The sequence below is a fragment of the Petaurus breviceps genome, unplaced genomic scaffold, assembly GCF_028583685.1.
Source record: "Petaurus breviceps papuanus isolate PSGF00001 unplaced genomic scaffold, PetGlider_PUasm1.0 179, whole genome shotgun sequence".
In the NCBI taxonomy this organism is placed as follows: domain Eukaryota; kingdom Metazoa; phylum Chordata; class Mammalia; order Diprotodontia; family Petauridae; genus Petaurus; species Petaurus breviceps.
The window spans coordinates 4,022,437-4,033,473 of NW_027185779.1; the positions used below are offsets into that span (position 1 = coordinate 4,022,437).

General features: G+C 41.5%; 1 long non-coding RNA gene across 4 annotated transcripts in view; it reads right to left on the minus strand.

Moving 5' to 3' along the window:
* The window catches only part of LOC138160104 (uncharacterized), a 34,176-nt gene extending 23,140 nt beyond the window's left edge, over positions 1–11,036 (minus strand). The window contains exons 1-3 of one of the 4 annotated variants that reach the window (XR_011168074.1): positions 10,903–11,036; positions 6,693–6,770; positions 43–5,499 (exon numbers count right to left, since the gene is read on the minus strand). This is a non-coding gene — a long non-coding RNA (uncharacterized lncRNA). Of the gene's footprint in view, positions 1–42; positions 5,500–6,692; positions 6,774–10,902 lie in introns of those variants that run through there. The other 3 variants (XR_011168076.1, XR_011168073.1, XR_011168075.1) reach the window with 3 other exon arrangements.
* Position 11,037: the final 1 nt, after the last annotated feature.

The window sequence follows — 11,037 nt, forward strand, 5'->3', positions numbered from 1 at the left end:
CCCTGCAACAACAGCACTGTCCTTCACCAGTGGACAGTATTCACTCTCTGTCTGCAGGACAGTCTCAGGGCTTCTTAGTGAACAGCCAGGTTCCAGGACTTCTTCAACAAAAGGACTGTCTTTCACCAGTGGACAAATCTGGCAAAAGAACATCAAAACAGACAGACAAAGTACCAGCAAAACAGCCATGTCTCCTCAGTCCTTGGCAGCTCAGGGGGCAGGTCTCAAAAGTCCAGGGCAATTCAAAGCGGCCACCAGCAATTCTCTTAGTCTCTCTCTCTCCACGAGGTGCTGCTTCCAAAAAGATCTTCCGCCTCTCTCTTGTCTCTCCAAATCTACGTCACCAGCTCCTCCCAGTTCAGGACTTTCTTTTCACATCAAAAAGTCCATCCCACAGGTGGGATTAACAAGCTCTGGGTTTTAACACAATCAGTTTGAAAACCAAGCCAATACAGGGGAATCTTTAATTGCCATTACTATCACAATAACCTATCCTGATGCCATTCTTCTGTCCATGTATACTACTTTAGGGGGTTCTGGGCCCTTTTCCTGCATAAGTTCTATTAGACTCTAAAGCCTACTATGCCTTCCAGTGACAATACCAGTTTCTACTTGGTAATCCTCACCCAGATGCTCTCCATTTTACTTCTCTCCCTGTGGTTTCTATACATCTTCACATGAGTATATTTTGTTATGGTACTCTGCCTCTTCTCCTCCTTCCCAAACTTTGTAGTGTATCTTCTTTCTTCTGAATAAATAATACCTTTCTAGAGTCAAATTCCAGTAAGAGCTCTCATCCTACACAGGATTCAATGATATTAGGTCAAATTTGCCCCTCTGTGTCAGAATAAGTAAGGGCTGACCGTGTTCAAAGCACTCTGGAAAGAAACTGCTAACTCATCAGACAATTGAATACAGTATCCTTAAGTTTTTTTTATTCTGAAACTGCCATATAAAGTCTGAATGATGAATGAGCCTGACTAGAGGGAGTTAAGGAAATAAGTAGAGAATTGGGAATGGACAACAGATCCAATGAGCCTGAGTATGAATAAGAAGGGTATGATAGGAAACTGCTAGCAAGGATAGGAGCTTAATTCTTTTGAGTCTTAAAAGTTATATATTTTCTTTTTCTTTTTGGAGGGCAATTGGGGTTAAGTAACTTGCCCAAGGTCACATGGCTAGGTTTTGTGTGTGTGTGTGTGTGTGTGTGTGTGTGTGTGTGTGTTAAGTGTCTGAGGCCGGATCTGAACTCAGGTCCTCTACTCACTGTGCCACCTAGCCGCCCCTAAAGTTACATATTTTCAAAGTCACAAATTACAAGATTTATAACATGCTTAGGTCACAAGCCATTCTAATAAAACAGGAAGTGAGGGCAGTAGTTAGATTTTTTTTTTAATCAATGAGCTGAAGAAAGACTGGTTCTTGTAACAAAGCAGGGGTTGACATGGTATAGTGATGAAAGCCCTGGACCTAGGTTCAAATTCCAGGTGTGTTATTTACAAGTTTTGTATGTGACTTGGAATAAGGCACTTCAGCTTTTGAGGCCTCAGTTTCCTTATACCGAAAATGAGGATGTTAAAATCTATTGACTCCAAAGTCTCTTCTGATTTGGACAATTTATGATTCTATAGATCACCTTGTATAATGTTTGCAATTACCAATTTAAAGTTTCAACTGTTAATTGGCTTTAAGGTAGGAGCTCTCTTGAGTAACAGTCAACTTACAGCTGAATGTCTTTCTCTAAGATATTCTCAAAGATGATCCTAAAATACTCTTGCCTCAGTATTCTATGGAAAATGTTATTCAAATAGGCTATTTTAAGAATTCTTTTAGTAAATGTGTATTAAGTGCATTACTTACTTTACCCCTCAAATGTTCCCCTCTTCCAAACTTCCTAATTACTGTCAAAGGCACCACCATTCTTCTAGGCCCCTAAGCTCATAACCTAGGGGGTCATCCCTGACCCCTCACTCTCTCTCTCAGCCTCTGCCTCCTGTATCTGGTCTGTTCTCAAGGCCAGTCAGTTTTACCTTTGTACCATCTCTGGCCTATGCCTCCTTCTCTCCTTTGATACTGCCACTACTGTGTGCCAGCCCTTATCACCTCATGCTTGGACTACAGTAACAGCTTATTGGTTGATCTGCTGTAGCAGCAAGCACCCCAGTGTCCCCAGGGTGGCTGACAACACAGGTTCTTAGATCTGCTTTGTTAAAGGAAAGCAACTCAAAATGGGTTAACAAGCTTACTTTAATCAGTAAAATATGTATAGTTTACCTAGTTCAGTGGAAAAAGGTCAGTACCCCGAACTTCAGAGTATACAGACAGAATTATCAAGACAGAGAAACAGATCAAGTAGACTGGTTTCCAAACTGTCCAACCATTACATCCACACCAAATCAACATCTGGGTTTTTCAAAGTTGGGGGGGGGGGCTCTCAACGGCTTCCCAGAGTCTCATCTGATCAAATCACAGAACACTTCTCAAAATGAGCCCCAAAACAAAGCCTCAAATCAGGGTTTATATAGCCTGCTCCTGGCTCAGAGAATGTAACAACCTTCTGGACCCACTGGCCAATCAAAAAGTATCTACTGAAAAACAAGCCTCCCACCCCAGGCTCCAGGTACACCTTAGCCTCAGGGCAGGGAAGATCTTAGAAATTTACATTCCCATTACATCTGCCTATCACAACCATCTCCCCACTCTAGTCTATCCCCCATTCACCTGTCAAAGTGCTTTTCCTACAGCAAAAGTGTTACCATGTCACTCCCCCCCATTCAACAAATTCAAGCGGCTTCCTATTCTACAATCAAATATAAAATCTTTTGTTTGGCAATCAAAGCCCTTTCATAACTTCCCCCCTCCTCATCTTTTCCTTTTTCTTATATCTTATATCCCCTATCAAGTACTCCAAAATGCAGTGACATTCTGGGCATTTTCTCTGGCTATCCCCTATGCCTGTAATGTTCTCTCTTTATCTCTGCCTCCTAGCTTCTTTCAAATCCTAGATGAAATTCTATCTTCTGCAGGAAGTTTTTTCCAATCTGCCTTAATTCTAGAACCTTCCCTCTGTTAATTATTTCTAATTTATCCTGTATATAGCCTGTTTGTACATAATTACTTGCATGCCATCTCCCCTATTAGAATGTGAGCTACTTGAGGGTAGGGCCTTCCTTTTATCTTTATTTGCACCCCCTGGACTTAGCACAGTGCTTGTCACATAGCAAGCATGTAATAAAAGCTTACTGATTGACTGACTATATCCACTGTTATCTAAAACATGGCATAGAATAAACTTACCATGAAATTAAATAGCTATAAAAATATGATGAATATAAGCCACTGTAGTTTACTAAATGTTGTAAATTTCCCAATTATTAAACAATTTCCTGTTCTTTTCATTTGTATTTTTAATAACTCTAGCAAACTTTAAAGATTATTATCTTCAAGTCAAGATGGCAGAGTAGAAACAGGACTTCCTCAGGGCTCCCGCTCCCACCTCCTCCAATTCATGTGAAAAATGACTCTAAACAATATTTGGACCTACAGAACCCACAAAATGACACAGAAAAGCTAATCTCCCACTGAAGACAGGCCAGCAGAAGCACTGGGAGCCGAGCCCAGTCCCTAGTGAGCCGAAGGTTTTAGCCTCAGGGTAGTCACAACCAGCCCTTGGCTGGAGGGATTTCAGATCACCAGCAGCTGTGATAGTTTCCAGAATTATCAACCCATAGATGCTAAGGACAAAGTGAGAGATCAGTGCAGTGTGGAATTTGGGACCTGGGAGTTTGGGAGTGTGGTCCGGCCTTTGCCCCTGGGGCAAGAAGCAGCTGAGGCTTGGCGGCAGTCCAGCCACTGCCCCATGGCTGCTTCAGAGCTCCGGGCCTACAGACTCTAGGGGGACCAAGTGTCCAGTCTGAAGGATAATCGCTCTTGCTTTAACCTGCTTGGATCTGGATCACTGTCTGGGGTGGAGGTACATGACCAGTGTGCCAGAGTGTGTGGAGGCTTCAGAGAGGGCAGCCAACTAATAGCTCCAGCAGCTGAGAAAATCCCAGCAATTTGGGACAAAGCTCCACCCTCTGGTAGCAGAGTTCTACTATGGCAAAAAGCTCAAAAGTCAAGTAACTTGAGTGGCAACATGAACGAGCAAAGGAAGGAAGGTAGGTACAGTAGTCTGACTTTGGATTCCTTTTTGGGGGACAAAAAGGATAGGGACATGGAACAGGAGGAAGACAGTGAAGTCAGAACTCCTGCACCAAAAGCTTCCATCAAAAGAGGAGCTTAAGAAGGATTTTGAAAACTAGTTAGGAGTAGTAGAGGAAAAATTGGAAAGAGAAATGAGAATGATGCAAGAAAATTATGAAATAAGAGTCAACAACCTGACTGAAAAAAATAACACCTTAAAAAATAGACTAATTCAAATGGCAAAAGAGGCCCAAAAATCCAATGAGGAGAAGAATGCCTTAAAAAGCCAAATTTGCCAGATGGAAAAAGAATCTCAAAAGCTCATTGAAGAGAATAATTCCTTCAGAATTAGCCTGGAGCAAATGGAAGCTAGTGACTTTATGAGAAATCAAGATACTATTAAACAGATTCAAACAAATGAAAAAAAATAGAAGGCAATGTGAAATATCTCATTGGAAAAACCACTGACCTGGAAAATAGATCCAGGAGAAATAATTTAAAAATATTGGACTACCTGAAAGCCATGGTCAAAAAAAGAACCTAGAAATCATCCTTCAAGAAATTCTCAAGGAAAATTGCCCTGATATTTTAAAACCAGAGGGCAAAATAGAGGCTGAAAGACTCCACTGATCGCCTCCTGAAACAGATCCCCAAAAGAAAACTCCTAGGAATATTATAGCCAGGTTCTGTAATTCCCAGATCAAGGAGAAAATGTTACAAGCAGACAAGAAGAAACAATTTTAATACTGTGGAAACACAATCAGGATAACACAGGATCTGGCAGCTTCTACACTGAGGGATTGAAGGGCTTGGAATATATTCTGGAGGTTAAAGGAACTGGGATTAAAACCAAGAATCACCTACCTAGCAAAACTGAGCATCTGTTGTAATGGTAATATAATTTTGAATTTAAAGATCCCTTTGTGTTGGCAAAAGTAGCAGGTACTTAGCACTTAGTAACTGATCAAGCCTCTGTTGGGGAAACAGAAGGTATGAACTCCTGTCTCCTGTTACTGATGTAACAGGAAGAGGTTGGCTGAAACAGGAAGCCAGTGCTGTGTGTATATAAGGAAAAGCCCCAGAGAGGCACAGTCAGAATTTCTTGGGACCAGCATCTGGTGGCATAGCGGGTACAGAAGAAAGAATGGAGAAGTGAGCCAGAATTTCCTGAGAACTTGTAGTGGTGGAGCTTCTTCTGAACAGGAGCCCTGAGCCCTGAGCCCGCAGCCAGGAGCCATTAGCCAGGAGCCCAGGTGACTGAGGAAGCATGACTATAATGCTGAGACTTTGTGGCTTGGTTGAGCTTTGAATTCCCTGGAACAGAAATGGTGAAGGATGTGACATGGACCAGACCCTGTGAAATTCAGTGTAGAGCAGGACCTACCCAGAGAGCTGGACAAGGAACTGGGAGCTGTCTGCCAGTAAACCCAGGTGACAGTCTGGTGAATCCAGGTAGAATCTGGGACCATGGAAGGGGATCCAGGGAATCTGAGAACAGGCCCCAAGTCAAGATGAAAAGACCTCCCCTTGGGTACTGAGTAAAGATGAAATTATAGTTTACTAATGACCTAGGGGTAGTGTATTTGTATATGATAATTAGTAACTGATTGATGAACAAGTGACTGAGTTAACTATAGAAGAGGCAAGGAAAAACTGTTACAATGGAGAGGAAGAATAGGAAGGTAAAAGGGAAAGAGTCAACTTTATTCTCATTGAATTGGGCTTAGGGAGGGAATGACATACACAGTAAATAGGGTATCTCACCCTACAGAAGAATAGGGGGAACAAGGATGAGAAGGGGGATGATGGAAGGGAGTACAGGCTGGGGGGTACATGCTTTTGAAAAGGGCCAGGATCAAAGTAAAGAATAGAACTAGTAGGAGGTGGGATAGGATGGAGGGAAATAGAGTCAGTCTTTCACAATATATCCACTATGGAAATGTTTTGCATAGCTACACATGTACAACCTATATTGAATTGCTTATCTTCCCAGTAAGGGTGAGTGACAAGGGAGGAAGGGAATGAATCTGGAATTCAAAGGTTTAAAATCAAATGTTTAAAATATGTTATTATTATTATTTTACGTGTAACTGGGAAATAAGATATACTGGCACTGGGGCATAGAGATCCATTTTGCCTTACTGGAAAGTCAGAGGGGACATGGGGGAAGATAAGGGAGAGAGCAGATTGAGGGAGGGGATATTCATTGGGATCTATGTTTTGGGGTGGTGGGTAGGGGAAAAATGGGAAGAAAATTTGTAACTCAAAATCTTGTGGAAATGAATGATGTAAACTAAAAAATAATAAATAATAAAAAAGAAAAAAAATAAAGTCAATGACCTTTAAAAAAAAAAGATTATTGTGTTCAAATTGAGAATTCTTCTATCCATACTTCCCTAAACATTAGGTAAGAACTTGATTGTAAATTCTACAAGGCTGAAAACCCTGTATTATCTAAACTTTTGCAACTTTTCAGCATGTTAATATATATTTGTTATGTGAATTACCTGCCCAAGAACATTTACTTCAGCCAAGGTTTCATATTTGCCTTCTTCATCCAGCTACTGCTTTTCAGAGACTGAATCCTGCTTAAGAAAGAAGTAAAAGAAAAAAAAAAGAAAAGAAAGAAATATACAAATATTTTTAGGACAGCCTCATCAACCAATGTTATTCTGACAACATGAGTTTTCTACACTTACTTATTTTTTGTCTTGCATCCACCACACTTTCAAAAAAGCAAGAAAAGTTAATGCAAGAAAAGTTTCAGGACTGCACTTATAGAGCAAACCATGTCTAGAATATTATGTGTGGTATTATGTATTATAGTACCAAACTTAGGAGTAATAATAAGCCAGAACAAGATAGTAAAGCAACTTGAAACCATGCTAACCAGTGATGAGCAGATGAACTGGAGCTGATTAGTATAGAAAAGAAAATATTTAAAAGGGATATATATATATATATATACATATATATATACACATACACACACATGCATATATATATATATATGAATGAATGAAAAATAATTATTTTATCATGTGGAAGACATGGTTTAGTTGTCTTTGTATGGCAGATCCAGGATCAATCGGTAGCAAATTTTGGCTTACCAAAATTAAAAATCAAATCTTAAAAATCAGAGCAGCTTGAGAGCTATCAAACTCCCTGGTGACATAATAAACTGGATTAATGGTTAATATTGGTAGACCAGCTAACTTTCAAGGTCCCACACAACTGTGTCATTCTATAATTTTGCTTAATGATCTAGATGTATGCCAAGATGTTGTGGTATAACTTTGGCAGAGGTGAGCAATAACTTTTACATTTATATTAGAGTAACTATTAACCTTACTTTGTAAAAGGGCTTCTATGAAGTCCTACAAGCTCTGGCAGGTCCTTTTTTTGACAAATACCTTTGAATACTTTGACAAAGGGAACTCAGTGAGGAAAATACCCAGGGACGTTGAGAGAGAATAGGTGGGTAACAAATAAGTATGTGTTAGAGTCAGGACTTGAACCCAAGGCTGGCTCTCTATTTATTACTCCCATGTTCCCTTTCCTAGCAGGTCCTACCAAACTGAAAAAGCTTTGGGTAGGGGCCTCCAATGAACTGCATGTCTGTAGTCCAACAATCAACCTAAGTGCAGAAGGAATCATTATAATAAAGTTGGCTATTATGTGATTACTTTTTTCAGCATAGCAAACAAACTACAAAGACATCTACTAAGGTACAAGAAAGAGTGTGATATGTATGTATGGAAGGTGTCCACAGTTGATGAAATAATGGATCCTTTAAGTATTCAAGATATTGGGACTAGTGCATGAGTAAGAATCTGAGTTTTAAAACACATTTTTGATGAACACAAGATGAAACAAGAAGCTTAGGGGAAAAAAGAATTTTGTTACTGTTTATTTTGGCCTCAACAAAAAAAAGTATTAAGTTGTATTCAATTCTACTTAGTTCTATAAATCTAAAATAATAGAAACATTAAAAATAACTATATTATTTGGTACTTACTCCACTATGAATGTTTACTCTACATTAAGAGATTAATATGGGGCAGCTAGGTGGCACAGTGAGTAAAGTGCCCGCCCGAAGTCAGAAGGACCCAAGTTTGGTTCGGGCCTCAGACACAACACCCACACACAAAAAAACTAGCTGTGTAACCTTGGGCAAGTTACTTAACCCCAATTGCCCTCCAAAAGGCAAAAAAAAAAAGAGAGAGATTACTATGATAATTCATTATCAATGTGGCTCTTATTAGTTAATTAACATTATTGTATTACGAGATATTCCATTAAAAAAAAACTTATACTTTTGAGAATCTTCCTGTCATCTTCAAAGGAATAAGGCAGGAATGACCAAACAAATATATATAGTAAACATTCAATAATGCTTGTTGACTTGATTCCACCTCAGTCATGGTGAGGACATTGTCACTCAGTCTGAGGTAAAGCCTGTAGTAAAACTGTAATGTTTTGAATTTTGGGATACTGTGGAGAAATATACTTTGGAATATTCCTTCAATGAGAATAAAAGTACACAAGGTACACATCACACGTGCAAGAGAATCTTACAAATTTGGGGGATAGAAGAATTTTAATCTTGGTTTATATGAGAAAAGGAGGTAAGAGAAAATGAAATGATTACGGATGGAGGAAATAAAAGGTGACATAATGAAAGATGATGACATTTTTGGAAATGCTAACATTCAGTCTCCACTAATACTCAAGATTCTAAAGAACTTCATCTATAACTTCTAGAGACAAAAACATCTAAATATGTATAACCATGATAAACCATATGTATGCATGTAGCAATACACAACATGTATCATACAGTACTGTTGGTTTTTCTTGTTGATCTTTGTGCAAATGCCCTTTACCATACTTCTTTCCTTGTGGTTTCTAGACTTTTTCACAAGATTCTATTTTCTTAATATACAATAGTACTTACTCTGCCTCTCCTTCCAATATGGTTAAAATAACTCCAATGTTCCTAAGAAGGTAACTTTATTAGTATTTTGCTAGCCTAAGCTGGGTACAATATATACACAAGTATATACTATATATGATATACACACATTATACACACAATAATATATCCACAAGTATGTGTATACACATATAATATACCACATATAGGTTTTACATACACATATGTGCATATTTCCTCAATACACAATGGTACTTTGCCTCTTCTTTCCAATATGGCAGAAGCTACTCCAATTTCCCTTAAAAAAGTGACCCTATGGTTGCTGCTAGATGATGAAGTGAATAGAGCACCAGCCCTGGAGTCAGGAAGAACTGAGTTCAAATCCGACTTCAGACACTTAACACTTACTAGCCTTGTGACCTTGGGCAAGTCACTTAACCCCAATTGCCCTGCCCTTCCCCCTCCAAAATGCAAAAAAAAAGTGACCCTATGAGTATTTTGAAGGCCTTGTTACTCCCATCCTCATCTGGTTATTCTTTTAAAACTTCAGATCATAACTAAAATATGTCTATATCTGTATGTACAGATATACATACATATGTATTAGAACATACACACATATACTTAATATACAACGATACTCTGCCTCTCCATTTTCTAATATGGCAGCGGTGACTACAACATCTCTTAAAAGGGGGGCCCAAGAGTACTTTGAAGACCTTTTTTACTGCCAGCCTGTTTATGCATACATACACACATACACATATAGGTATTTTAAATTTAAGTGCCTCCTTTACAGTTTGTTAACTGGTCAAGTGCTTGTTTATTCATTCTAAATAACTGATCACAGCCAGTGCCAGATGTCTGGTATATTTTGTCCGAGTGGGAGGCTTTCATTTGCAATCCATTCACAAAAAGGCTTCTCCTTGCTCCTCTTCCACTCCAGTTCTCCCCTCCCGGCCTCCACCTCTGTATCTGTGTATCTTTCGCTGCTCCCCAGGAAGGAGGTGAAGCCCCACCAGGCCGCAGAGAAGACGTCTAGAGCGAATGAAGCCGTACCCCTTCCACGCGGCCGGAGCGGTCCCAGGGGCAGCCGGTCGCCAGGTGGTGAAGCGCGCAGAGGGTCGGCGCTTCCCGCTTCTCTGTCCCCGACTCCCCACCCCAGCAGCCCGAGCTCCACCAGGAAAGAAAAGGCCTCCTTCCTACTCCTCCGGCTGGAGGCCCGGCCGGAGCGCCTGGGGCTCGCCTTAAGCTCCGACTCCCTCCAGTCAAAAGAAACTGAAAGTCGACGGGTCCCGAGGGGCGCTCCCGCATCGCTTCAGGGGGAGGGAGGGGCAATCAGGCTGAGTAAGGGAAGCGACGAGGGGGAGCCTGGCCACTTGTGTGTGCCACTTGTCTTCCATCGATAGGAAGACGCTGGGCGGGCTCCCCTGCAGAACCTCCAGGGGCTCCCGCCAGCGCAGGGGCTCACGCGGGAAGCTCCAAGGCGGGCTCGCTGCTTCGGTGGCGGGCCCAGAGAAGGGGGCGGGCACTACACGTGGTCCCGACCCGTGCCTACCTCGCTCCACTCGGCGAGCAGAGAAACACCAACCCCCTTCCCTTGACCTCCAGCACGTCCCACCGACGGAAGCCGGGGTTCTTCTGGGAACCCCGACGACCCTGGAACCCGCATGGAGGGGGATGGAGCACAGAGGAGAGGGCGAGCTTCCAGCGACAGGCCTCCGGGGTGGGCTGTGGGATTGGAGGCCCAGCACCGAGGCGGAAAATGGGGAGATACATACCTGAGTCCACGGGCCGGGGTAAAGGGCAAGGTCCGTGACCAGGCCCTGACCTCCTGCCGGCCTCCCTCATTCCCCAGTAAAAGGCCCAGGAGCGGCGGGTGTGGCTGCAGAGGACTTCAGGGCCAACTGAGGACA